Here is a 27,364-nt window from a genome sequence, read left to right on the forward strand (position 1 = left end):
CTACTGCTCGCTGAGTTTGGCCTAACCGTGCACTATAATGGTAACTATTCTACACCATAGGGTGCATAAATTCCCAGGAACAGGGTTGGGCTTCCCTGCTGTAGTTAACAGTTTTTGTTTTTTGATTGCATAGATGATTTTTATCCTTCTTACTATTCCTGTTTAAAAAGCATCTATTTGTTTAGTTGAAGAATATAGTGGAACAACTTGTACGTCTCTGGACAAACACTGTTTTTGTCTCCTGTTTTAAAACACATGGGCATTCTCATTGTACATGCTTATGATTTTGGGTATAACTTCCATTCTTTACAAGTGCATGCTTTAACCCGTCTTCTCAAAGTAATTCGGCAAATCTCAGTCACACAAACCATGAATGTAACTTGTATACATTTGAGTCAAAAGTCAATCATTAGGTCCCAGTGGTGCAACACACTATAGCACACAATGGTGGGAGGGGTCGTTCACAATTCTGTTCTCTACTATAAATTATAATGTGAGATCGGAGAGCCACAGCACCAGGGTAGAGATCAAATGATCCTTAAGTTCTTCTAAAGCTTTCTGAACTTCTGGGGTCCACTGAAAGCATCCCATGGCCTTCTTGGCGAAGGCAGTTAATGGGGTGGCTACTGTGCTGAAATTCCATATAAATATACAGAAAAATCTTGTAAACCCCAAAAGGATTTGAACTAAATGAAGAGATTTGAAATATGGCCACGTAGTGATGGCCTAGGTTTTCACTGGGTACATGTTCAGGTGGTTCTTGGACATGAGCAGATGTAGATGAGGATGTCATCTAGATACATTGTCATCAAACACATTGTTGTTAAGAGTTTCGTGCAGGACCTCATTAATAAAGCATTGGAAGACAGAAGGAGCATTCATCAAACCAAAAGGAATCATGAGGTACTGGTAATGACCAGATGAGGTAAAGAATGCTGTCTTCCATTCATCCCCCTGGCATACCCGAATAAGGTTGTAGACACTGCGCTGGTCCAACTTAGTAAAAAACTGAGGCCTGCTGCAGCACCTTGAATGCTGAGGTTATCAGCAGCAACGGGTACTGGTCCTTAACTTTAATTTTGTTTAGCCTCCTATACTCAATGCAGGGATAAAGGCTGCCAGTCTTTTCCCCACAAAGAAAATACAGGCCCCAGCTGGCCATAGTGCTAGGGCCTCCCTGATGTATTCCTGGTTTTTCTGGACCCAAAAGAGAAAACAGCCTCCCTCGAGGAGGGGTGGTGCCTGGGATGAGGTCAATGGCTCAGTCATAGGACCTGTGTGGAGGTCCAGGAGAACCCTAATACTAGCTGCAACTCAGGCACCTGCCAGTAATGAAATCTGCTCTGTGTGCTGACCTATCACAAGGTGATGGGCCAGGTCTGCAGGCTTACCTGTCAGTGGCTAAAATTGATACAGAGGTCTCCAGGTTGACTAGCAGACTAGAATTTCAGCCAGAGTAATACAGATAAAATTGCTGGCTGCACCAGAGTCCACAAAAACCAGGAACATTTTCTCAAAACATTGCCCCTTTGAGAGAGTAGCAGCAAGCAAAGGCCCAGAAGTCTTGGCGATTATTCCATCAGAGATTCCCTTCCTGGAATTTATATTGGCATTTTCCTTCAAGCTTTGGACAACCAGAACAGAGATAACTAGGCTGCCCACAGTTAAGATAACTGCCCTCTTGCAAATGAGCTTTGCACTCTGGATAAGAAAGGTGGGTACCTCTCAACTTCATGGGCTGCTTGGTAGACTCAAGAGGTATGGGGGACGGGGCAGGACTGAGACCATCCAGGGATGGAGCCATAATAGCATGAGCACACAGACTCCTGTTCCGTACAGCACTCTCGTAGACAGTTGTTCAATTTTATTCCCTGTTCAATGAGCTCTTCCAAGGAATCCAGCATGGGAATTCAGGCCCTTTTGGAAGATATCCATTCACATTCCATCCAATCTTTGCGGTCAGAGTGCAAACTTCTCTGGACTAATCTGCCACTGAGCACTTGCCCTGCCTAAGTTAGAAGACACAAGAATCAGCCACTCCTTCACAGAATGGATGGTCAAATATACTGTTCATAGCGGCCATAAACAGCTCTGAGGAGGAATACTCAGTGTGGGAACCATAAGGGCCGCTCATCAAAAGCTAATTCATAGTAGAAGAAACCACCTACAATGGCCAGGCTCCCCATTAAACAACATTACATTATTACACAAGTAGTACTATATAATACCAACACTGAACAACGAGTTCTGACCTAACTATCTGAAGCACTATATGAGCACGAATACATCCCAGTACTCTCTTTAAGCTGTCACTCAAACTCCATTGCCTGTAACGCACCTCTTAATGATGACCAGCCCTTACAAAGTATATTATTAGTTTGGATCAACCCATTTTTTGACATATCATATTGCATGCCATCACTCTGGTGTTCCTTTAATACTGTTTAGCTAGCCACCTTTTGTCAAAACAGCATTAAAACTGGCAAAACAGGAGACACTAATCTATGAGTTGAAGAATAGTGAGCTGTATTATCTTTACTCTAATGTATAAGGGCATTGCTAGCCGGCTGGAAGTTTTTTGTCAGTGGTACCATTTTCAGTCTGCCATGAACTACAGATACTGCCTTAAATGTGAAATAAGTCACAAGGTTGTAGTTTATATTTTGTCTCAAAGAGCAGATGCGATGTTTCCAGTGCAGCAACTGTCAAGTTTTTACAAGGCAATACATCATTTAGCATGATTAAAATACAGCAGCGCTAGATCAGAGCCATGTTTCTCAGCATATTGTGAATAAACATTCTTGTTAATCTCTTGTGGCATAAATGATCTCAAAATCTAATCATAAAAATGAAGAATGAAACTGCAATAATTTGTGGTGCAATCACAGTAATACACTCAAGACAGGCTGTACTGTGAGATTTTGGGACTGCTGTGCTGATCTACTCAGCTTGTGGCTTCATGCCTATGACTGCAGCTCAACAGTGCTGATGTTTCACAGTACAGCACTCCCTCTTGTGTATTATTACATAATTGTAGCAAGCATAGTCTGCATAGTCATACCAATGTAGAAGCATTAGTAGAAATATCTATATTTGAATCCTTACCAGTTCTAGTGACCAGTAAAAGAATGATGAGTAGATAAAACATTGACTTCATATTAAAGTAATACAACCAGTGTCATTACTTGCTTCTGTCAAAGTTGGAGAGAAAATCTAGTTTGATTGTAGTGTAATAACAGTGTAATAAGATTTTAATTTTTGGAACTTACTTGGATGCTCTCATAGTCATCAACACTGGATGAGTCATCATCAGGAAGTGGAGCACTGAGGCCTGAGCCCTGAGAACAGAGAGACATGTGTCATATTTTAGCTAAAGGAAGCAGCTTACATTGCACTGATGTTCCACCTTAAATAATACAGGGCAGTCTGCTGCTTTTAATCAAAACATTCATTTTGAACATTTCGCATTGCGATACTTTACTTCACAGAGTGTAAATAAACATTCATTAATCTGTGTTTGCCAAAAATGGCAATTTCTAATGACCAATCAAAGAATGACAAATAGATCAATCATTTGTTTTTGTCTTAAAGTAATGAGATCTGCTTTCTAATTTCTCCCTTCTATAAAATGTAGTTGGATTGTGGTGTTTTAACAGTGCAATAAAACTCTAATGATTGGGACTCACTTTTATTTAGTCACCAACACTGAATGAGTCATCAGGAGGCGGGGCTCTAAGGCCTGTGTTCTGCAGAACAGAGTTATAGAACAGATCAAGAATTATGCAATTTTAGCCAAGGGCAACAGCTTGATGTTCACTTTAAGCTGTTGACTGATACATTGATAGATAGTTTGTTTATGTTTTGTCTGATGAATATGTTTGAAGAGTAGATATCCTTAACATTTCTTTTATGATATTTCATTCAGTAGTGTTTGTATCCAGCAGTGCTAATTTGGAATGTTGTTTCTTCACAGAGTGAAAATAATAGTCACTGTTAATTCATTTTTTGTGTCATAGAATTAAAATCATCATCATCATGATCAACATCATTGTCTGTAATCACTTTGTCTAGATAGGTTCATAGTAGCAGTTGGGAGAGCAGATAATTCCAAACAACCCTGTGCCCTGCAAATTCCTCTAGCTCATTTTGGGGGGCCCTGAGCCACTCCCAGGCCAACCTGGTGACCCCCCACCGGAGGCATCCATGAGGCTTCCTGATCAGATGCACAAACCACCTCAACCACCTCCTCAGAGGAGGAGTAGCGCCTCTACTTTGCACTCCTCCCAGATGAGTGAGCTCCTCACCCTATCAAGTAGAGTGTACACCTGGCAGCTTCCACTATGGAGGTTTTGAACAGGGTCCATTCAGACTCCATGTCCCCTATCTCCTCCAGAACATGAGAAAAGCTCTCCTGGAGGTGAAATTTAAAATCATTCAGAACAGGGGCCACTGACAGTCATTCCCAGCACACCCACGCTATTCATTTGGGCCTACTGGGTCTGACTATCAGTCTTCCCTGGCATCTGATCCAACTCACCACCAGATGGTGATCGATTGACAGTTCAGCACCTGTCTTCACCCAAGTGTCCAGAACATATGGTCCCAAGTCACATAAAATGACAACAAGGATGATAATTAACCTTTGACCAAAGGAGCTCTGGTAGCACATACACTTATGAACATCCTTATGCTTGCACTTGGTGTTTGTTATGGACAATCCATGCCTAGCAGAGAAATGCAATAACAGTTCACCATTCGAGTTCAGATCGGGCAGGCCATACTTCCCAATCACCCCTCACTAATCTCACAGTCACTGCCAACATGAGCATTAAAATCTCCTAGCAAGACTATAGAGTCTGTGGGTTGGGCCCTTTCCAGAACCCCACCCACTCACTCCAAGAAAGCAGAATACTCCTAACTGTTGTTTGGTGCATAAGCACACACAGCAGTCAGTTTTCCTTTTCCAATTTTAATTCGCATTGAGGTGACCATCTCATTGATTGGGACAAACTCCAACTATCCCCACACTCAGCTGGTGCCTCTCACCCCATGCAACTCCTAAATAGGAGAGCAGGTTTGAGTCAGTTGTTGGAAGAGAGCGAGACAGCCAGCATGTTACCATGAAGAAACAGAAAAGAAGCCCACTCTCCTTCCCATTTTGCACTTTTAAGTCTGCAGATTTATTTTATGTTTTATGTCTTAGTTGGTTTTATCTTTGTTCAGTTCATTTTGTTTTCACTGACTCTGTAAACTTGAGGGCCTCGCCTTTGACCAGCAGACCCTTCTCCAGCCCATGTGAGCAGGTGACTTCTCTTCCTCAACACACCACACACATCACCACAGCTCTGTCTGAAGCGCCAGGTCTTAAGACTCATTTACACTGCTATATTACATGAGAAACTCTGGTTTCTCATCATAACTGATAATTTAATATTTAGTGTTTATATTCCTTTTTATTACATCATTTAGTGCTTATATACTACTAATAATAAATAACCTTTTATTACAGCTATTACTTGTGGCTGTCTGGGTGTGATTGGTTGACACAGTCGTTCTACTGGTCCCTATCCATGGGCACTAACCTGAGATTAATTTAAATATGTGTGTTTTATGGTAAGTGGGAAAATAGGTGGTTTTAGTGGCCTTCTCCCACTACATCAGACATTATTACTTTCTGCATTACCTAAAATGTAGTATTAAGTGTTTATTGTTTGCAACTTACTGTTACATTCATGTAGACATCAGTACCGCTAGAGTAATCATCAGGAGGCTTTACACTGAGGCTTGTGATCTTCAGAACAGAAAGTTAGAGAACAGGTCAGAAATTGGTCAGTGTTTGGCCAAGTGCAACAGTACCCACCACTGACTGACTGATATTTAGAATACTGTAAAAACTCACTGCACAATCTTGTTCATTCATATTTCTGGTCAGCCTCTTCAACCTGCTCAAAATAAATAAATAAATTAATATTTATTAAAATATGGAGACTCTGAATGTGGTGTATTCTTTTTAGATAACAATCTGGAGTGTACCAGATATTATGAGGGGACACCAGATTTTTACATAGGAAGCCCCATGTTCCTTCAGAGACGCCGTGAAATAACTAAGATTAGAAAATGTGCATTATTGTTCATAATATATGATATAATGATATTTGTTTCAACAACACAATCTGAATAAGTGATATGATTTTAGCAACTGTATTTAGCTTAATTATATCTGCATAATTATTCTCACCTCATCCAGAAAATTACAGTGAGAAAAAGTGCAACCCCACAAAGTCCGACTCCAGCAGCTGCCTACAGGATCACTGAGTGTCCTGCTGAAAACATCAATACTCTGGCAAACACATATATAACCAGAAATGTGACCATAGAACTGCCATAATTTGTAAAAAAAAACAAAACAAAACAAAAAAAAAAACGTATTAATCCTATGATGCAGAAAATGGAACATATTCAAATACAAACTCAAAGAGTTGTGTGTCTCACCATTTAAATCAACTGGTATCGGATCTGATCTCTGAGCTCCATGTTGATTCTGAGCCTCGCAGTAGTAAGATCCACTCTGTAGAGGACTGTAACTGTGGCCAGACCCTACAGGTGAGGTTCCACCTTCTATATACCAGGAGTAGATCTGCACAGGTGGGTTTGCATCATTGCTGCAGGTTAGAGTCACTGAATTGCCTTCCTAATAAACAGACACATGTTCAGCTCTGTCTCCTCATTATTCACCACCGTCACTCTAAAATTTTATCATCGATATTAACACACAGAGGTAATAAAAGAGGCGATTGTATTTGCAGTGTCTGAGATTTGCAAATGCTGTTAGCAAAAGAAGAAGAAAACCCACAAGGCAAAGCACCATTTTCAGTGTGGAGAAATATAGTGGCAGTATGCTAGTTATAATGAAATATGCTGCCTACCACTGCATAAAATGTCAGAAACAGATGGTTAAAGCCGAAGTTTAGACAGCTCTGAGTTTGTCTTAAAATTGGAACAGGATTTATGAGATTTAGTCTACTGAATTGCTGTTCTATAATAGCTTCTGTCCTAAATTCACTCCTAATTGAAGTTGTTGTTGTGACTAAACAAATAAGATTTCACAGTTACTAAGTTTCTGTAATACGGCCCCAGATCAGAAAAGAAAAGCTATAGATAATCATTCATCCATTTACAAAAGCTTTCTTCCGTACTCTCATTGTACACTGAGAACCAAAGGGTTTGTGTTTAAAATGTTTTAAACGGTTGCATTTGTTTTTTTCTTGTATATTGCAGCTCTGAACAGTTTTGATTTTGAAAGGTAAATGAAAAAAGGTTTAAAACAGAGAAAACAGTGCAGAACTAGAAAAAAAAAACAATTTTGTATGTAATGAAAATCACTTTAATATAATGACTGATATAAAGGAACAGGGGGCAGAGTCCTCATGAATAAGAAACACTGCTCTAAAACTAAGGCTGTGTGTGATCATTGAAAACCTGATGACTTAACTCACCTGCAAATCTGAGATGAACTCCAGGTCTACCAAACCATTTTTCATCTTCTACATTTGTTTTGATTCTGAAGCAGTACTCATGCTCATCGTTCTTCATTACATCACTCAATTTGAGAGAGAAGTGTTTCTGTTCATCAGTGAAATTCTCAACTCTTCCTGAGTAAACTGGGTTTATTCTCAGATCAGTCATCTTCTCACCATTACCTGGGTATATGCCCCAAAATGTCTCTGTCACTGTAAGATTTTCTGGGTGAGTATAAGTTCCACTCATAAACACAGTGGATCCTTTTAAAGCACATATTTCCTGTTGGTTGTACTTCACACTCCACTCTGTTCCAAAAGCTCCTGAAACATATGATGCATGAAAGAGCTGATTACAGAGTCTGGAGCCCATAAGACAGTCAGAGTTACTGTAGCTTACAGCTTCACTTCTCTGAGAGAAACCACAAAGTGAGAAGAGCTCTGAAGGTGTAGCAGCAGAGTGATGGAGGGAGAAGCACTAATTATCATTATAATGAGTATTCCGGGGTGGCACGGTGGTGCAGTGGGTAGCGCTGTTGCCTCACAGCAAGAACGGCCTGGGTTCAATGGCCGGGCGAGCAGGATCATTTCTGCGTGTAGTTTGCCTGCTCTCCCCGTGTCCATGTGGGTTTCCTCCCACAGTCCAAAGACATGCAGTCAGGCCGATTGGACGTGCTAAATTGCCCCTAGGTATGAGTGTGTAAATGTGTATGTTTGCCTGTCTGTCTGCCCTGCGATGGACTGGCGACCTGTCCAGGGTGTATCCTGCCTTCCGCCCGATGTTTAGATGATGGATGGATGAGTAATCCATACTTTAAGCCATGAACTAATTCGTGTTCAATCATTTTACACTTGTAAATCATATACGTGTGTATGATATTGTACTGATGATGTCACAGTTGGATCTGATGACTCACCCACAATCATGAGCAGAGGGATCAGAAGAAGAGACATTCTGGGTGATGTCATCACATTAATGCCTGCGATTTGTAACATGCAAATTGAATATCATGCAGTAATACTTGAAATATTTTTTATGTTTTTATACATAAAACTTGTACCATATTGTAATGAGGGTAGAAATTGCTTTAATAATGTAATGGGTGACCCACTCAGAGGGAAGTTCAAACCCAGGATTGCCCTGAATTCCCCCAAGGTGAACCGAGTGTGTCACCAACACAGGCTCAATGAGAACTCAAATGCAGCACAAATTAAACAAAGGAATACGAGTTCTTCTGAGGTGGGGATCAAACTCACTCACTACTGGTGGAAGCGCATGTGCTACCGCTGCACCACTGCAAAGCAGATGAAAAAAAAATCCAACGGCAGCGTTGTGTGAGAACATAACAGAAAACTTCCTTAAAGACAACTTTTTTTTTCTTAAAGTTGTAACAGAGCTGCAACTCGAGAAGAAACAGGATAGATCTCAAGAAGCTAGAGGGACAAAAAGAGACGCAACAGAAAAACCCTGGTGTCTCTACCCAAGTTACCGGCCAAGTCGTTTGTAGGAATATACAAAGACTGAGCAAGGCTGAAACTGAGCCTCGCTCTTAAATTGGCCGTCCCACAGGTGTAGTGGACCTCCTCTGATTAGGAGCAGCCTTGCACCGCACTGTGGTGGCCGGTGCGGCACTCCAACCATAACTCAAAACTGAATGAATACATTTTATGTGTAATGGTGCATTAAACCTGAAAAACAATACTATCTGTTCAGTGACAAGGCTCATCACCAACATCCAATGCTGATTTGTGAGATCAGAGATTAACATGTTAAACTGGATATGATGAGTATGTTTAATTGAGATCTACCCCCTGAAATTCCCGTATTCTTTAAATGCTAAATTCCTCTTACAGGATGTCTCAGACATACCTGACCTTCTGTAACAATATCTGAGCTCCAGTTTATCATAGTGAGATCTGGACCTGCTTTCTGAAAGTTTCTCAGCAGCAGCTGTGATGTGTGATATCATGATTGTTCGTCCCTCCTCTTTCTTCTAAAAGATACTGATTTGCTAATGCAGATCCAGTGCAGACAATTAAGGTCAACGGCTTGGCCTACGTTGACAACTGGGCCTCGTTTTGGGAACAGCCAGCGCTCTACCGGAGGGATGGCCTCCACCCCAGTCACCTGGGTTCCATAGTTCTCTCACGGAACATTGAGAGGGCCATCCGCTGACTCCAGAGTGAAGGCCACGTAAGTAGCAGCAAAGATAGAAACGCTACAGCTCATAATGCTAGTGTTACTGCTGAAGATAAGGTGATTGCTAGCATTTATACTGTAAATAGGGTAACTGCTAATACAAATACTCATTCTATAAATATAAATGCTCATAGGTTTCTCCTGATAGAGACTGTGTCTGTTCCCCGAATAGAACAAAGCATCAAAAAGCCCCGAAAAGTTTGTTTCAGTAACTTGATTAATATCAGACCAGTTATAGCAGTTTGCAGTGACAGCACCTTTGGTCTGAAACTAGGACTGCTTAATATAAGATCCCTTACTCCTAAAGCCGCCGTTGTAAATGAAATTATTACCGATCACGGTTTTGATGCTCTGTGCCTTACAGAAACGTGGATTAGACCTGATGAATACTTCAGTTTAAACAAAGCCACACCCCCAGGCTACAGCTATGCACATGACCCTCGTTTAAGCGACCGAGGTGGAGGTATAGCAACCATCCATTCTAAAGCTTTAGGCGTGAGCCAGAAAGTAGGTTATACATTCTCTTCTTTTGAAGTCCTTTTTCTTAATATAAGTGATGAAGGAACAAATAAAAATTCCGTTGCACTAATTACAGTCTACAGGCTACCAGGGCCGTATTCTCAGTTCTCACAGGAATTCTCTTACAGGAATAATAACGCTTTCAAATAAAATAATAGTTGTCAGAGATTTTAATATCCAATTTGACAATCCTCAAGATGCACTAAGCAAGGCATTTATATCTATTATAGACTCCATAGGTTTCACCCAAATCATAAAGGGGCCCACACACTACCACAACCACACTCTAGAATTAATACTGACCTTTGGTGTAGACATAGATAACTTAGCCATTCTCCCCCAGAGCACAGCAGTCTCTGACCATTACTTAATCTCTTACGAAATTCACTTTAGTGGTAATGTGCGTTCATCACCATGTTATTGTGTCAAGCAGACAATAACTTCCTCCACAGCTGGTAGCTTTATTAGAAACCTTCCTAAATTATCAGCTTCTGTCAGCTGTCCATTTAATCCTACTGAGTTAGATACTATGACCAAGCTCTTAGAGGATAATTTTCGATCTACTCTAGATAGTGTGGCTCCATTAAAATGTAAAATAGTAAGGCAGAAAAATCTTGCCCCTTGGTATAATGACCACACTCGGGCTTTAAAACAGACCGGCAGACAACTTGAGCGAAAATGGCGCCTGACCAAGCTAGAAGTGTTCCGGTCCGCCTGGAAGGAGAGCCTTATAGACTATAGAAGAGCACTTGCTACAGCACGCTCAGCTTATCTCTCCTCTCTCATAGAAAACAATAAGAATAATCCTAGATTACTTTTCAGCACAATCTCTAAACTAACAGGAAACAAAACAGTTAGTGAACCCCAGATGCCACCAGCCTCTAGCAGCAACGATTTTATGAACTTCTTTAGTGATAAAATTGAAAAAAATTAGGCATAAAATTCAGAATACACAATTAAACTCTACAAACCTGCTTCCCCATAATGCCAGCCTTAACCTTGAAAATATTATAATCCCTGTAGAGAGGCTGGAATCGTTTACCTTACTCCAAGAAAATGAACTAGTTAAAATAGTCTCTTCCGCAAAATCATCTACGTGTATGTTAGATCCGATTCCTACAGGTTTACTCAAGGAAATTTGGACAGACATAACCAAGCCTATTCTGTTAATAATAAACTCTTCTCTTAGCCTTGGGTACATCCCAAAATCTCTTAAACTAGCAGTAATTAGACTGCTGATTAAGAAAGCGAACCTCGATCCCTGCGAACTATCAAATTATAGACCCATCTCGAATCTCCCCTTTATATCAAAGATCTTGGAAAAAGTTGTAGCAAAACAATTAAGCTCCTATTTGCATAGGAATCAAATACACTAAAAATTTAAATCTGGCTTTAGGCCATGTCATACTACAGAAACAGCACTAGTAAAAATTGTAAATGATCTATTATTATTTTCTGACCAAGATCATGTGTCCTTGTTAGTCCTCCTCGATCTTAGTGCAGCATTTGACACAATAGACCACACTATCTTACTAGACAGACTAGAAAACCTTGTAGGGATAACAGGAACAGCTCTTTCCTGGTTCAGGTCCTACCTCACTGATCGCTATCAGTTTGTTAATATAAACGGTGAATCATCTTTTCTCACAAAAGTAAAGTATGGTGTTCCACAAGGCTCTGTTTTAGGACCTGTATTATTCACATCATATATGCTAACACTGGGGACCATTATCAGTAGACACAGCATAAACTTCCACTGCTATGCCGATGACACTCAGTTATATTTAGCAAGCGACCCAGATGATAGAATTAAACTTAGCAAGATTGAAGACTGTAGAAAAGACATAAAGGACTGGATGTCGAGTAACTTTCTCCTTCTAAACTCGGATAAAACAGAGGTTCTGCTTCTTGGTCCAAAAGCAGCTAGAAACAAACTGTCTAATCTTACACTTAAACTTAACAATTTCTCAGTAGCATCAAGCTTATCTGTAAAAAGCCTTGGTGTCATTATAGACCCTGATCTGTCCGTCGACGCACATATAACTAATATTACTAGAACAGCCTTCCTGCATCTCTGCAATATTGCTAAATTGAGAAATGCATTATCTCTACAGGATGCAGAAAAGTTAGTTAATGCATTTATTACTTCAAGGCTAGACTACTGTAATGCCCTGCTGTCTGGATGTCCTATCAAAAGCCTTAACAAGCTTCAGTTGGTCCAGAACGCTGCAGCCAGAGTCCTTACAAGAACCAGAAAGTTTGACCATATCAGCCCAGTTTTATCAACCTTACACTAGTTACCAGTTACATTTCGGATTGATTATAAAATTCTCTTACTGACTTATAAAGCTCTAAATGGACTCGCCCCTCAGTACCTGAGTGAACTTCTCTTTCACTATGAACCATCCCGCCTACTTAGATCACAAGGTGCTGGCTTACTATTAGTACCCAGAATTAATAAAGTTGTGTCAGGGGAGAGAGCTTTCTCATACAAAGCCCCCCGGCTTTGGAATACTCTTCTTGTTAATGTTCAGGAATCAGACACAGCCTCAGTCTAAGCTAAAAACTAAGTCTAAGCTAAAAACTTACTTGTATAGTCAAGCCTTTGGCAATTTGTTTTCCCTGCCAGTTCTATACCTGCCAGAGTCTCTGCTAACGCTGTAATTTGTGATAGGGCACCCATTACAGAACTGACTCTCTGTGTGTTTTCCTTTCTTTTCTTCGCAAGTTGAACAGCTGCCTATCCTGTGCGTCTGATGCTGCTGCCTTTTCTGCCTTGATCGGGTGCCACTGCTCGCCAGCCCTCTGGACCAGCTTACCAACATTGAGCCTCCTGCTGTACAATGCTGTGCAAACCTCACCCTCACAACCTGACCCCACTGATACTACTGCTGTTGCTACGTGAACTAATCAAAGTTATTCATTTGAACCAATCAATCATTTAAACAAATTCAAATAAATCAATCACCCATTGCAGAACTGACTCTGTGTGTTTTTCCTTTCTTTCCTTTGCCGAGTTGAACAGCTGCCCATCCTGTGTGTCTGATGCTGCTGCCTCTTCTGCTTTGATCGGGTGCAAGTGCTCGCCGTGCAACCCTCACCTCCACAACCTGACCACACTGATGCTGCTGCCGCTGCATGACCTAAACTATTCAAATTAATTGTTTGCTCCACCTTTTTCCCTGTTCTTGTACTATAATACTTTATACTAACAATGTTTACTATCCGGTGTCGACCAGAGGAGGATGGGTTCCCCTTCTGAGTCTTGGTTCCTCTTTCTCTTAGGGAGTTTTTCCTAGCCACTGTCGCCACTGGCTTGCTCATGGGGGCTTGGACATGGATTTCTTTTTGTAATGCTCATTTCCTTGTAAAGCTGCTTTGTGACATCTCCTGTTGTAAAAAAGTGCTATATAAATAAGCTTTAATTACTTACTTACTTACTTACTTGACTTTAACTTGAGCACTATGACTTGGACTTTAACTTGTACATCAGTCTTATGGCTTAGAAAGACTTGAGACCCAAAGTGGAAGAAACATGGAGAGGTGTCTGACTGAAGAAGGGACTCTACATAGCTGCTTACTATTCATGTGAATGGATTCATTTTCTGTTGTAAATTTGATATACAGCAACATCATCACATGTCTGTTACTATAAGCTGATGCTTGGCTTATTCAATTTTGGAAGACAAGGGAAGCATTTAGACGTTCACCTTCTTAAGCTAAAAACAAGTGAAGGATCAATAAACCCTTTCTCAGTGCTTAAACTACAGCCTTACTGGAGAAACTGGAGAACTCTCTACTCGCTGCTACTGAGTGCTGAATTGATTAGCATTACAACTGCCTGGAGCTGATCAACTCTCCTGTTTCCATTTAAATGTTTTGCACATGTTAAGAGCATTTATGAAATTTTGGCAGAAAGAATGCAAATTCAGTCTTTTTTCCATCGACCACACTGATGCAAAGAAAATTTAGCTGATGAAGGCTACCATGTTCAGGCGCTGCATGGAAACGAGCAAGATGGCGAGATTTATCTCAGTTTTTGCTTTAGTAGAATTGTCTGTACAGCCCTTTGCCATCTTTTCATAGCCATGGTGTTTGCAGCTCAGAGATGCCGGGCAGGATGAACAATGGCCCACCTATTAAAGGCTGAAACTTCTGTGCCACCTCGGTGATGTCCACCTTGCATCTGGGAATGCAGACACACCAGAGAATTCTGGGAGCATATTGTGCAGAGTCACTTTTTAAATGCACTTTGGATTAGGCATTTCCAAATGTGAAAAGTGACCTTTAAAAAGCTATGCACCACGATTGGACTGTAGGGCCATTTATTACTTACTTCTGGCTTGACACATCATCAATTACTCGAAAAATCCTTTTCCATTATCCTTTTTTGCACTTTTCCACCTTGACCTAGCATAAAACTCTTTTGCGATACCCTTTTTTTCAAAATTCATAAAGATACTATTGGCTGAGTAAAGTGGTTGGCTCCCAGTGACATCAGAAACATATATAAGATACCTTTAGACAGTCCTAGAACTCGATTTGAAAAGCACTCAGAAATGTAACAGTAGTTTCGAAAGTAGTTTTGAAATACTATATTATGTTTTATAACGTGTTTTTTAAAATGTGCATTTTCCTTATAAAAATGATCAAGCATTCACAAACTGTAATGTTGCACAGAAGTACTACAGGAACCTATTCATTTAGACTCACTGAGGAGCCTTGTGTAGCATTGGATAGACCCGGAAGACATCATCGAGTAGCAGATCTCCTAACCACACATGCAGTATGAAGCACCTACTAAAAAATTAAGTAGTTGCCTGTGGAATTAATTGTCAGTCTAGAATATCGTACTTAAATGAAAAATTCTAATATTGGCTCAGATTTGATAAAGGCCTGTGATTGACCAGGGTGTTCCTGAATTTGTTACCAAGGAAAACACAATAAAAAATATTTTCTAGTTCTGAATACATTTTTTAAAAAATCTGAAACTATGTGTTTTTTTTTTAACCTAATCGTGAATGGAAACCTTTTAAGATTAAGAAATGATCTTACCATCCTTTAACGAGGCTCATCTCCAGCGTCTATATGAGAAATGGTGAGGACATAGGCTGTTAATTTATTAATGTAGATGTGGCTAACACTTAACTCGAGGCTCTCTTGCTCAATAAAAATATCCAGGCTCATTAACATGCTCCTTCCTCCTACAGGAAGCAGGTGACCTTCTTAGCTGCAGCAAAAGATTACCATCACTTAAAACTCTTGTTGTCATTTTTAATGTCTAATATTGTGTGGAAAGCATATTCCAGCAGAGTTTAGTTTGTTTCCGCTTGTTCTCCTGCTAGTCTATAAAGTATCAATGGTGGGTTTATCAGTGCTGATCTCAGTAGAGTGTTACCCGGCTGATAGAATAAACATGATAGGACCATCTTAATACCAAAGTGTGATCTGGGCCTGCTTTCTGAAAGGTCATCAGCAGCTTTTCTATTGAATGATGATGGCTTTCTACTGATACTATACACTCTCAGAAAATGGGCACCAAACTTTCACTGGGATGGTAGCCCCTGAATGATATATTCATCTTTTGGCAACATATGCTGCCATCCAGATGACATCTTTTTCAGAGAAGGCCTTGCTTATTTCAGCAAAACAATGCCAAACCACATTCTGCATGTATTATAACAGCATATTAAAAGAGTCCGGGTGCTGAACTGGCCTGCCTGCAGTCCAGACCTGTCACCACCAATTGGTCCCAAATGCTTACAGAGTGTTGATAAAAGAAGAGGCGATGAAATACAATAGTAAACGTGACCTTGTCCCAACCTTTTTGGAACGTGTTGTTGGAAACAAATTCAAAATAGCCATACATTTTTCACAAAACAATAAAATTTCTCAGTTTCAACATTTGAATGCACTTTGGATTAGACATTTTCCTAATGTCAAAAGCAACCTTCAAAAAGCTATGCGCCACAATTGGACTGTCTGTAGGACCAATCATTTCTCACTTATGGCTCGATACGTCATCATCCTTTTTCGCATTTTGGCTTTAGTAATATGCCAACTTTTCCACCTTTTTGTAGTGTAAAAGACTTTGTTGCGATATCTGGGTGTTTTTTTTTTCAGACTTTTTCCATTTTTTGGTGCTTTTTCAAAATTTACCAAAAAAAAACAAAAAACAAAAACGGTGAATGGAAAACCAGCTATTGGCTGAGTAAAGGGGTTGACGCTCATTGTCATGAATAACAGATATAAGATGCTATAGGAAGGTCCTGCTGCTCGAGTTGAAAAGCACCCAAATATGTAACAGTAGTTTTGAAATATTACATTATGTTTTTTAATGTTTTTTTTGTTTTTTTTAAATGTGCGTTTTCCATCTGAAAATGATTGCGCATTCACAAACTATAATTTTGCACAATTGCAGGAAACAGGAACCCATTCATTTAGATTCACTCAGGAGCGCCCTCTGATATTAAACCAACCCAGAAGACATAGTAGCAGTTATACCTATTCAGTATTAAGCACATAATAAAAATGAAGTACTTGCTTGTGGATCTAACTGTCAGGGAAATTCCCGGTCAGGAAAAAACACCATCCTGACTGAAATAGCTTTGAATCTAAAAATATGTACTAGTTCTGAATACACATTTTTAAAAATTTGAAAACTATGTTTGTGATTCTTAAGGTGAATAAAAACATTTTAATCATAAAGAAATGATCTTACCGTCCTTTAATGATGCTCACCACTAGCGTCTACATTAGCAATAGTGAGGACACAGGCTGCACTAAAGTATTTATTTAGATGTGGCCAACACTTAAGTCCAGGCTCTCTTGCTCAATAAAAATATCCAGGCTCATTAACATGCTCCTTCCTCCTACAGGAAGCATGTGACCTTCTTAGATGCAGCAAGAGATAAGCTCAAGTTAAAACTCATGTAAAGCTATTTACTAGTAAATTTATTATTATTATTATTATTATTATTTATTTTTGTTTTATTTTGCATTTTTATGTGATATTAAAGTTGTTTGTGATGTATTTTGTGGAAAGCATGTTTCAGCATAATTTAGCCAGTTCCACCTCTTCTAGTTCTACTTAATAAATTATCACTGGAGGACTTAGCAGTGCCAGAGTGTGTAGAGTGTGCTTAGAGTATTACCCAGCTCGTAGGATAAAAACCATAAGACCATCTTAATAACAAAGTGTGATCTGGGCCTACTTTCTGAAAGGTCATCAGCATCATCAGCAGCTTTTCATTTGAATGATGATGCTTTTCTATTGATACTATACACTTAGAGAATATGGGCACCAAACTTTCACCGGGATGGTACCCCTCTTGTCACTGGGGTGGTACCCTCAAGGATATGTCTTTAGTAACATTAGTTTAGAAATTTTTTATTTCATTGAAATGATAATTATTTAATGATGTCTTATGATGTTAATTCAATGAATGGTTCTGTTTCAAAACATTAAATTATAAAAAGGTATACATTTGTATCTTTTCCCTGGGAAAAACCTATTGAAGGTACACAGTTGGATCTTAACCCCTTACATGGCCGGGTTCTGCCATCGGGCCCAAAGTTTTGTTACACACTTTTACAACCTAAGAATAGCTCAACCATTTTGCACTGACGTCCCTGTTGTTACTTAATAATAAGGCCTAGTATGTAATAAGCTTGGGATTTTAAGAGGTTAGAACCATTGTTTAATTAAGGGATGACCATGGTTATGGTGACCTACAGCTCTGCAGAGTGTGGCCGGGCTTTACACTATAATGGCCACAGTTCTACACTATAGTCAGCATAGATTAGCAGGAACAGGGTTGGGCTCCTCTGCTGTAGTGAACAGCTTTTGTTTTTGATAACATAGATGACTTCTTACTATTTCTGTTTAGAAAGCATCTATTTGTTTGGTTGAAGAATGTATTGTACGGCTCTGGGTAAACACTGTTTTTGTTTCCTTTTTTAAAACACATGGTCATTCTTATTGTACATGTTTATGATTTTCATAATTGGTTTTGTTAAAGTTTTCATTCTTTGTAATTGCATGCTTTTATGGAATCAACCTTTCTTCTGCAATTAGTCCAGCAAATCTCAGTCACACAAACCATGAATGTAACTTACGTTTGAGTCAAAAGTCATTTATCAGACCCCGATGGTGCAACACACTTTAGCACACAAGGGGTCGTCCACAATCCTGGCAGCCTTGCAGATGCAGCCATTGTGGTAGGAGGTGGCAATGGTGGGTAAAGACACCTCAATAATCTTGTGAGCTGTCCTCACAATCCAGTCCTCACAATTCCAGGTGGCTAGCAAAAGGGGAGGAGTGCCCCCACAGGAGAACCTGGGCCCTAACAGAAGAAGGTACATACTGCCATTCATGGGACCCACTCCCAGGGTCCAGTTCAGCCTGAAGTGCATCCTGGATCCAGTCCCTAGCATAATGGGGTGGAGATTCTGTCTTCCAGAATGATAGGCTCTGGAGATTAGCAGGTGGTATGTCCCACTGTTTGGAGAGTGCTACAGGCGTTACCTTCTTCCAGCTGAGCCAATAGGACAAGTCAAAATCTAATTGATTGAAGAACAAAGGCCATCTGGTCTGACGTGGTTTAAACCATCTGGCCTGCTGGATATAGGTAAAGTTTTTGTGATCCATCCTGACAAGGAAAGGATGTTTGGTACCCCCTAAAGCTAGTGTCTCTATTCCTCCAGAGCAACTCACGATCACCAACATTGCACTTGCACTTGGCGGGGGTGTGAGGATGGGAATAAAAAAGTGTAGGGTTGGAGATTATGCTCGTCCTTGGAGCACTGAGACAGAATCACCCCTACACCAAATTCAGAGGCATCAATGTCTTCTATGAATGAAAATGCAGGATCGGGGAGCCACAGCACCAGGGCAAAGGCAAAACGCTAGTTTTTCTGCTAGTTCTTCTAGAGCTTTCTGGGCTTCTGGGGTCCACTGAAAGCATCCCATGCTTTTCTTAGTGAGGGCTGTTGATGGGGTGGCTAATGTGCTGAAATTCCACATAAATCTACAGAAAAAAATGGAGAAGCCCAGAAAGATTTGAACTAAGTGAAGAGAAGTGAAACATGGCCACTTAGTGATGGCCTAGGTTTTCACTTGGTTCATGCTCAGATGGTTCTTGGACACAAGAGCAGATGTAGATGAGGATGTCATCTAGGTAGACAAACACATAGTCATTAAGAGTTCTGCGTGGGCCCTCATTAATAAAGCATTGGAAGATGGCAAGCACATTCATTAAACCAAAAAGCATCATGAGGTACTGGTAATGACCAGATGAGGTAATGAATGCTGTTTTCCATTCATCCCCCGGCAGACCCGAATAAGACTGTAGGCACTGCGCTGGTCCAGCTTAATAAAAAACTGAGGCCTGCTGCAGCACCTTGAATGCTGAGGTCATCAGTGGCAAAAGGTAATGGTCCTTAACTGTAATTTTGTTTAGCCCCCTATACTCAATGCAGTGACAAAGGCTGCCATTCTTTTCCCCACAAGAAAAAAATGGCCCCAATTGGTGAGGGGGAGTTTAAATGAACTGTAGCCCTAGGGCTTACCTGATGTATTCCTCCACAGCTGTTTTTTCAGGACCCCAAAGAGAAAACAGCCTCCCTCAGGAAGGGTGGGGGGGGTGCCTGGGAGGAGGTCAATGGTTCAGTCATAGGACCTGTGTGGAGGTCTAGGAGAACCCTAATACTAGCTCTCAGGCACCTGGATGAACAGTATTGAAATCTGCTCTGTGTGCTGACCTATCCGCAAAGCGATGGGCCAGGTCCGCTGGCTTACCTGTCAATGGCTAAAATTGATACAGAGGTCTCCAGGTTAAATAGCAGACTATAATTTTAGCCAACGTAGTATCGATAAAATTACTGTTTGCACCAGAGTCCACAAAAACCTGGAATCTTTTCTCAAAATGTTGCCCCCATGAGACAGTGGCAGTAAGGAAAGGCCCAGAAGTCTTGGGGGATAGGTCCATCACAGACCCCCTTCCTGCAGTTGACCCTGCCCTTTTCATTCAAGGTTTGGACAACCAGAACAGAGATGACTGGGCTGCCCACAGTAAAGCTTACTTTACTTGAGAAAAAATAAATAAATAAATAAATAAAAAAAAAACAACTTCATGTTCCCTAAGAGCCCCCATAAAATAACTAAGATTACAAGATGTGCATTATTCTTTATGATTTATGATATAACAACATTCCTTTGTTTCAACAAAATAATTTGAAGAAATAATATATTGTAACTGTACTTAACTTAAATTATTCTCAACTTCTCCAGAAAAATACAAGAAAAACTGCAACTCCACAAAGTCGGACTCCAGCAGCTGAATACAGAATCACTGAGTGTCCTGCTGAAAACAACAGTGCTCTAATAAATACACATATAACCGGACACAAAACAATAAAACTGGCATAAATTGTAAAACATAAAGAAATGAGTTGCATAATTACTTTTTAATCACATGGTGCACAAAATGGAACACATTCAAACACAAATATACATAGTCATCTTTCTTACCATTTAAAATGACAGGGACTGACGCTGATCTCTGAACTCCATGTTGATTCTGAGCCTCGCAGTAGTAAGATCCACTCTGTAGAGGACTGTAACTGTGTCCAGATCCTACAGGTTCCACCTTCTTTAAACCAGGTGTAGATCTCCACAGGTGGGTTTGCATCACTGCTGTAGGTCAGAGTCACTGAACTGCCCTCCACTATTTCACCAGAGGAGCTGATGAATGCTGAAACATTCTTTGAAGGATCTACAGCAGACGACAAAAAGAGATATGAAGATGATGAAGGTGTGTCAAAAAAATCACCTATTTGAACTTTACAAATCATCGTTAACATACATAGAATTAGGGGTGGGAATCTCTAGGCACCTCACGATTCGATTCGATTCGATTAGGATTCAGAGGGCGGTGATGCGATTATAAAACGATTATTGATGCATCTTGATTTTTTTTTTATATAGCATTTATATTTTCTCACTGTGTGAGCTCAAGTTTCGAGTTCAATTTCAGGTTTATTTGTCATTTGCACAACATGTCAGGACATTTATGCATTGAAATGCTTGTGGTGAGGCTCAGCTAATCACTCTACAGAAGGTAAATAAGTAAAAATAAAAATAGAAAAAAAAAACCAACTGAAATATATTAAATATACACAAAATATATACAGAATATAGAGACAATATACATTTTAAAGTGACTAAGTGACTCAGTACTTTAAAAGCAAAGTATTTGTAATGATCCATCCCTGCAGGCACAGGACGTCAATTTGCCGTCAGACAGACGTTGGACTCCAACGTTGGACAGACGTTGAGTTTTGGTTGAAAATGAAAATAGGGCTGACGCCAAAACCCAATGTTGGCTTGACGTCAACTCCCGACGTTGGACAGACATTGAGTTTTGGTTGAAAATGAAAATCGGGCTGACGCCAAAACCCAACGTTGGCTTGACGTCAACTCCCGACGTTGGACAGACGTTGAGTTTTGGTTGAAAATGAAAATCGGGCTGACGCCAAAACCCAACGTTGGCTTGACGTCAACTCCCGACGTTGGACAGACGTTGAATTTTAGTTGAAAATGAAAATCGGGCTGACGCCAAAACCCAACGTTGGCTTGGCATCAACTCCCGACGTTGGACAGAGGTTGAATTTTGGTTGAAAATGAAAATCGGGCTGACGCCAAAACCCAACGTTGGCTTGACGTCAACCCTCCGACGTTGGACAGACGTTGAATTTTGGTTGAAAATGAAAATTGGGCTGACGCCAAAACCCAACGTTGGCTTGACGTCAACTCCCGACGTTGGACAGAGGTTGAGTTTTCGTTGAAAATGAAAATCGGGCTGACGCCAAAACCCAACGTTGGCTTGACGTCAATCCCCGACGTTGGACAGACGTTGAATTTTAGTTGAAAATGAAAATCGGGCTGACGCCAAAACCCAACGTTGGCTTGACGTCAACTCCCGACGTTGGACAGACGTTGAATTTTGGTTGCAAATGAAAAATCAGGCTGACGCCAAAACCCAGCGTTGGCTGTGCATCAACCTCCAACGTCGGACAGAGCATTTGGGTGCCTTGCTCAAGTGCACTACAGTTGCCAATAGGAAGAGTCTGGGATTGAACTGCCAACCCTGCAATTAGTGAACAACCTGCTCTACCACCTGTGCCATGACTGCCCCATCCTAGCTGTGGCCACCTTAACGCCTTTCTGAAAGTCTGAAAAAAAATAAAATAAAATTAAAAAATTAAACACACACACACACACACACACAAACAACAACAACAACAACAACAAAAAACACAAAGCAACGACTCCTTGAAAACACGTCTTTTTCAAGCTGTTTGGGCTGACATCAAAACCCAACGTTCTTCAGCGACTTAAATTCAACCTAACTTCAACCATGAATTCATGCTTACATATTATATTCATTATATCATATATTCATAATTGTTCTCAAAATAAGACAGCTGACAAAAAAGTACCAATAAAACATTTGCTTATTTATTTTAGTAAGACAACTAAAGACAACATTTTTCAAAGAAACAGAAAAAAAACATCGTTAAATTGGATACATATTGTGCTCCTAACTGTTTTGGGTTGGACGTGTAGCCTCCACTGCCAAACTGTCCAGGGGCTTGTTAAAGGTGGTCTGCCACGGCACAGGAAATATGTTCTGATCCTTGCTGTACCACTTTTTGACAGAAGCTGCAATGACAAAGAAAAACTAATCAGTCTTTGTCTAATGATGATTACAGACTACAATCAGAGGAGCCAATTAAAAAAAAAACAAAAAACATTGTATTAGACCATGACATAGGGTGCAGGTAAGTAATTAGCCTAAGCTAGGGCTGCTTATATGCAATGCAGAAAATTAGGATTATTAACGGCCTATTAAGATGGTACTCGTAACTACACACTCAAATGCTCTTAAAGTTGAATTGGAAATCAAAATGCATTTTTTTTTTCTTAACGTGACATATTTCCGAGTGAAACAGACTACTTGGGTGGGAAATAACTGTGGGAAAACTGTTGTCATTTCTGTAATATGATTCATTAACTGCTGAAAGCTTTATTTTAAGGGTTTTTTTTTTACTTTCAAATACATAGACGAGGCGAAATGCTAGGTAGCAGGCTAGCCTGTTAGCATCCATTTTGCTCTCGCTTTTGTTAGACTTTCATGACAAAAGCACCTTGACATCTTTTTCCTGAAGTTTAACAACATTTGAGCAAGAGATGGACTGTGTATGTCTGTGTAACTGTGCATGTCACTCCTTTACCAGCTAATTTCTATATTTATATCACCAGTTAAAATATATAAATATATTTATATATTTCATGTTCACTGATATACATCACATATTGCACGAGCAGCCCCCCACATATCACTGTATTGAAAATTTCCCAAAAATTACATTTTTAAGCAAAACTGTTCAGTTTTGTTATCTTGTGGGTCTTCCTGCTTTCTAGTGATAAACAGGTGGGTCTTGAGGTGGACAAAGTTGAGAACCCCCGCATTACAATACTTAAGAAAGTAATGTATTTAGAAAACATTTGGAATACATACACATTCTGAGAAAACCTCTGCAGTACTTTTTATTTCACACTGTTCCTTACTGTTACTGGTTGGCAGTAAATGTAATTATGTTAATGTTTCATGAAAAAAATAAATTATTCAAATGAATGCAAAATGATTACAAAATTCCCAACATTATTTTGGCTCTCATGGCCTGTTTCAGTCCACTATTGCTCTTATAATCATGCTACCCTTTCACCAAAAATTTGCCATATCCCAATAATAAAATCTATTGTATTGCTAATTTGACAGTAACGTGGGTAGCTGTATGATTTTTAGTTAATAATGTTATATGTAACATGGCCAAATGCATGCAGAAGTCCAGTACAACACTATCGCTTATCACTTGTGAACATTTAAACTACTCAGAAGACTGTTCAGTTTAATCATCCCCCAAATCAGTTCAGTAACACTGAGATTAATAACTGACTCATCACACTGATTTATCACTATACACCGGTTATGTATTAGACTATATTAGACAGTCTCATTTGTTCCATATACTAATAATAATTATGCAACATTTGGTTCCGACCTGGTTCCGAGCTGATTGGTTGAGAAGTGTTGTAATCGTGCTGATATTTGTGACAACAGCACTGTTTTTTTCCACAGCAAAACTGTATCACTCCGCTGACGTGTTGCCAAGTAACAAGTTTACAGGCTTTATGCATGCAAACCTTAGTTGTTTTGTATTTGTGCTCATACAAAATGAGACATTGATAAGATGGATGATTTTAAGATAACATTTGACCTGCAACCTGTTAGGACAGAAGAGTGTGACTGCAGACGCACATCAAATTCTGAACCTTGATATTTCTACAGTTCTATGGCTCTATCTGTACCACAAAAGGTGAGCTTTATAGTATCAGCAGTTATCTTGGGCTGTGCACAGGGCACAACAAGCTAGGGCAGAGGTCGGCAACCCAAATGCTGAGAAAAGCCATTTTGGCCTTTCGACAAAAATCAAACCACCTTGGGAGCCACAACAATGTCAATTTTACCATCTTGGCTGTAAATATGTCTCAGTACGTGCTAATGTCCTAGTATAGGCTAAAAAATATAATATAAACGAAAACACATGCTTAATTTGCTCTGCTTTAAGCTTTAGCTCAGCTATAGCCGCTTTTCCCACATCTCTAGCAGGAAAGTTTTCCTCAAAAGGAATAGTTTTTGAAAAATGTCTCTAAATATTTGATTTTTTTTAATGAGGCTGAAGTTGCTTCTCATTCGCCAGCTTCATGTTCAAATTTTCATATTCCACCTTAAATGATGCCTGACGTACCAGAATGTAAATGCTGCATCATTTAAGGTGGAATGGGAAAATTTGAATGAGAAACTGACTTCAGCTTTGCAACTTTAGTGTTTGGCAGTTTCTTGTTACAGATTAAACGTATCAGGAAACCAGCTGGAGTGATTATAATTGCAAATAAGTCCATTCATCTCCAAATTATCAATGTTCGTCTTAAATCTCTCTCTGCCGTTTCGTTAGCTACTAGCTAGGTGAGGTTGTTGTGTGTTGATATGGTGACCAGCAGTCTGCGCGCCAATCTTCAGGGTTAAAGGGTGAATTAGCAGTTATACATTAACTCCAGTGTTTAAGACCATTTATTGTTAAACTGTGTTGAATGATCAGCAAAGCTTTATTTTACTGCAAATGAGTATTATTTTTTTACCTAAAAATCTAATTCTGCTGTGGGGCTGCAACAGGGCAGTAAAAGAGCTACGTTGCCAACCCCTGGTCTAGGGAATTTTACCATTGCATAGCAACAACTCATTTGTTGTAGAACTACTTTTTGGCAGAAGGTATTGTCAGTATTAAAGCATATTCAGTATGAAACTCTTTGATTTATTTTGTTTGTTTATTTTGTAGAAACTGTATAAAAGCAATAGAACACTCAAGGTGGTGTTATAGCGAATAACATCACGGCTGTGATAATCTAATCATATATCAAATCATAGCCGTGACATTATTATGCAATAACACACGATCTTGAGTGTTCTATTGCTTAAATAGCCATCAAACAGAACTAGAATTCATGCCTTATGATAATAAGCCACCCCACTGTGCATCAGAACTCAGAACATGCAACTTGTAACCATATCTGTAATGTTACAAATGAAAACAAATACAGCTAATACTGATAATCACAACTTTTGGAGGTCAGTGCCGCCGCTCACTTCTAAGCTAATCCAAACAATAGTGTCGAACGGCAATGAAAGGCGTTTCCATAAAATGAGAACGCCCACATCAGGAACACCCCCTTAACTTTCATTGGCTGATATGTCTGCAGAATGGCTTCTCTCATTGATGGATATGACTCAATGGTGAAAATACACCAGTATTTGTAAAGACGTTACGCATTCTAAATTAATATTGTTTTTACATGTTTTACATGAGCATTTAAAAATATACACAAATGTACCGATTTTTATGATTTGTATAGAGTACTGTCTCACGGTTTTGTGATCCCCGACTTGAACTTGCAGTCTGAATGCCTATGATTGCTAATGGTAGCTATCAGCAGCGTTTTCAGCAGTACTACACAATCTGCTCCACACCAAGCATTATTTAAATTAATGTGCAATAATGGATTATAATGTGGATTATAATGTCCCTGATGAAAATCAAAACCATTAAGAGTTTCTGTTGGTTCTTGGGGGTTTGTAATGTGTTTTGGCTTTTCTTGATGGGTTGATAATGTAAACGATCCTAACGATTTAACAAGTGATCTAGTGACAGATTCCAGATACATTTCTAATGCTTCACTTGGAAAATATTGGTCTCTATTGGTAAATATTAAGCTAATTCCCATTAGGGGGCAAAGACCATTAGGTTTTAATCCTAATGGTTCTAATGGTCTTTATTCAGCAGGGGTTATTGTTGTGCTGCCAGCTTGCACAACATAACTGAAAGTTGGGTATTGTTGACTTTCAAGCAACTAAATAAAATGATAAAATGTTAATGTAACAGTAAACTTACCGACATCACAATCTAATGAAGGCACTCGTTAATCTTGACCTTATTGATCTTTTTCGTGCTGTTCTGTTCACTCTGGAACATAACTGTGGCTTTTACTTCAAGCCCACGTGCCCGTGACATCACGTGAGGGGCGTTCCTGGGGGGATAGATCACAGAAATGCACACAAGTGGGATGCATTACCAATACTACTACTACAAAAAAATAAAAAATAAATAAAAAAAGAAGAGAAACCTTTTCAGTCTGTGTATCTTTTGGTTATTCAACTGTCATTTCAAAACCAGCATTGAAAAATGGGAAAATGGGTCAATTCTCGTTTTTGGTTTTGTTTTTGTCAGTGCAAACACTAAAAATTTGCTTTGTTTTACAGTTTCACAAACTAATCATAAAATCAAAAAACAAACAAAACAAACAAACAAACAAACAACAATTCTTCACAACAAACAGCACAACAGGACCTAAAGCCCAACACAGAGTCTCCTCTCTCAGTGAGAGTTTAGTTTAATGGAACGAAGGCGCTGGTGTCGGTGCTGCACTCGGAGGACTGAATGGCTTTCT

At 39.7% G+C, this 27,364-nt stretch overlaps 1 protein-coding gene and 1 long non-coding RNA gene across 2 annotated transcripts in view; one reads left to right on the top strand and one right to left on the bottom strand.

Moving 5' to 3' along the window:
- LOC118797720 (titin-like) overlaps positions 1 to 27,364 on the top strand; it is a 127,946-nt gene that overhangs the window by 24,747 nt on the left and 75,835 nt on the right. The gene's annotated exons all lie outside the window — the stretch shown is intronic.
- On the bottom strand, positions 22,735 to 27,002 carry LOC118798366. Its single transcript, XR_005005993.1, has 2 exons — positions 26,809 to 27,002; positions 22,735 to 22,960 (listed from the first exon to the last, which is right to left on the bottom strand). It is a non-coding gene; the product is annotated as an uncharacterized LOC118798366 (long non-coding RNA).

This window comes from Colossoma macropomum, unplaced genomic scaffold (assembly GCF_904425465.1).
Source record: "Colossoma macropomum unplaced genomic scaffold, Colossoma_macropomum, whole genome shotgun sequence".
Lineage (NCBI taxonomy): Eukaryota > Metazoa > Chordata > Actinopteri > Characiformes > Serrasalmidae > Colossoma > Colossoma macropomum.